At 39.8% G+C, this 2,869-nt stretch overlaps 1 pseudogene; it reads right to left on the bottom strand.

Annotated features, from left to right (window-relative positions):
• Positions 1-2,019: 2,019 nt before the first annotated feature.
• On the bottom strand, positions 2,020-2,529 carry LOC141488321 (small ubiquitin-related modifier 2-like; annotated as a pseudogene).
• Between the last annotated feature and the right edge of the window lie 340 nt (positions 2,530-2,869).

The following is a 2,869-nucleotide window of genomic DNA, read 5'->3' as shown; positions in this document are numbered from 1 at the left end:
AATTAGTTTTTCTGATAAGCCCTTGACCTTGAAGATGACTATAATTTTTCCCTCAGACCTTTCTTTTCCATGCTAAATGTCCGTTGTTACCTTTGCCATTGCTTATGAGGCCTAGTTTTATGCCCCATTTTCCTTCCTAGTTGTCTTCTCTAGATAGACTCCAGTTTTCCAGTGTTCATTTCTACACAGCTGCCTAAAACCAAAGATAATACCCAACTTCCTGTTGTGTTCAAAATGAATACTTACTGATGGCCTGTCAACAATGTTGTAGAGGGAACTATGGCATTAGATGCAAAATTCAACCAGATGACACATTCAGTTCAGGTCACTGACTTCAAAACCAAAACTATTCCCATTATAGCTCTTTGAGTCATTCCTCTGCCATATTTCCATCTCTGCCATGATCATAGTCATCATGGACTACCATGGCATCCAGTTTGCCTAGGCAGCTCTCCCCAGGCCAGACTTCCAATTATGCTCTAGCTGTTCTCAATAACACTGAACTTTACAGTTGTGTAGTCATATACAATTTTCAAAGTCTTTTCATATTCATTTTCTCAACTGGTTCTAGTAGCAACCCTATAAAAAAATACTATTGTCCCCTTTTGACAGATGAAGAAACTAGAGTTTAAAGAGTTAGAGTAACTTTCCCCAAGGTTTATTGAGTTCACAAGATTCAGGACCAGGATTTCAACCTAGGTGTTTTTTGCTCTTATTTCAATGTGCTTTTAATAACAAATGGCTAGGATTTGGGGGGTTCCCCCACTCACTATCATCTTCTGTGCCACTGCTTATTTATACCTAAACACTCAGTCAATGAACTAAGGAAATGTGAGAATCATCTACTGCATTCCTTGGTAAGGAAAGTAACAAGTTATTCTTCACTTGATAAATGGTCAAAGGATGTGAACAGGCAGTTTTCAGAAGAAGAAATTAAAGTTTTCAATAATCATAGGGAAAAAAATCTCTAAATCACTATTGAATAGAGAAATGCAAATTAAAGCAACTGTGGAGTATTGTCCCACAATCTATTACAATGACAAATATGATAGAAAAGGAAAATGATAAGTGTTGGAGGGTATATGGGAAAACTGGAATATTAATGCACTGTTGGTAGAGTTGTAAACTGATCTAACAATTTTAGAGAGCAATTTGGAACTTTGTCCAAAGGGCAAAACTATGTTTACCCTTTGATACAGCAAGGTCTTTATGATCCCAAAGAGACTGTAAAAAAGGAGAAAAGGACCCACAACTACAAAAATAATTATAGCTGCTCTTTTTGTAGTGGCAAAGATTTGAAAATTGAGAAAATGTCCATCAATTGGGGAATGGCTGAACAAGTTGTGATATATAAATGGAATGGAATACTATTATTCTAAAAGAAATGCTGAACAGACAGATTTCAGAAGAACCTGAAAGCTTAAATGAAGTGATGCTGAGTAAAGTGAGCAGAATCAGAACATTGTATACATTAATAGCAACTTTATGTGATAATCATCTATGTTAGACTTAGCTCTTCTCAGCAATATAGTGATCAAAGACCATTTTAAAGGCCTTGTGATAGAAAAAACTATCCACATCCACTTCCAGAAAAAGGAGTTTGAATTCAGATCAAAACAAAAGAAACTATTCTTTTTTTTTATTTTGAACAAGAAGTTTATTTTAAACAACAAGATGTTTGACTTGGAAGGGAAAACTATCTAGGATCAATTTCTTTATAGTAATTTATCCCTACTGAGAGACAGAGATTGCCCTACATGTAACAGCTACGTACAAAAGAGTTATAAAATCGTCCTTGGTTTTACAATGATAAAAGAAAAACATTGAAATTATCCAATCAAACAAGGTATACAGGGATTTTTTTTTGTGGGGGGTTTTTTTTGTTGTTAAACAGTGAGAGCAAAATAACTTACTGGAATATAAAGGTAAAAGTTGAATGAGCATGCCACTAATGGAGAAAAGGGATATTTTCACAGAACCAGTTTGTTTTTCCCCTCCCCATCTCCATTTGGTGTTGATCAAAACATACCATCGGCCATTTAGTTTAAAAAAAAAAATACGCATTATGCCTGTGCACATACACCAGTTACTTTATGTACAATAAAGGAATGGGGGAAGGGAATCAAAGAGAAAACTATACTGCAGTAGTCAGGATGTGGATGAACCAAATCTTGGTTTTCTAATTGTGAATGTATTGTTTTCCTTGGGAGCACAGTTCTGGAGTACAGTTGCAGGTTCTCTTTTTAGTAAACACCTCCTGTCTGCTGCTGGAATACATCCATTGTATCTTCATCCTCCATTTCCAACTGTGCAGGTGTGTCTGTTTCATTGATTGGTTGCCCAACAAATCGGAATCTGATCGGCCTCATTAACAAACCCTGTCGTTCACAATAGGCTTTCATTAGTTTACTGTGGTGTGTGCCTCTTAATCTTAAATTGCACCACTGAACCATCTTGCCCTACCACCTTCAAATTAATGTGGTCCTTGTTTTCAGTCTTGACTCCTTCCTTCGGCTTCTCGTCGACCATGGCGAGTCCGGGGTCTCCTTCACAACAGAGGCACCAGGAGGGTCCGCTCCAAGGGAACGGGGGAGAAGCAGCAGCGGCGGGAGCAGGAGCAGCGGCGGGAGGAGGAGGATGGTGGTGATGGTGAGGAGGAGGAAGAGGAGGAGGAGGAGGAGGAGGAGGAGGAGGAGGATGGTGGTGATGGTGAGGAGGAGGAAGAGGAGGAGGAGGAGGATGGTGGTGATGGTGATGGGGAGGAGGAGGAGGAGGAGGCCGAGGAGGAGGAGGAGGAGGCCGAGGAGGAGGAGGAGGAGGAGGAGGATGGTGGTGATGGTGATGGGGAGGAGGAGGAGGAGGAGGCCGA

This window comes from Macrotis lagotis, chromosome 1 (genome assembly GCF_037893015.1).
Source record: "Macrotis lagotis isolate mMagLag1 chromosome 1, bilby.v1.9.chrom.fasta, whole genome shotgun sequence".
NCBI lineage: Eukaryota > Metazoa > Chordata > Mammalia > Peramelemorphia > Peramelidae > Macrotis > Macrotis lagotis.
Note: the sequence above shows the minus strand (reverse complement) of the source record. Positions and strands in the feature narration are given on the sequence as shown.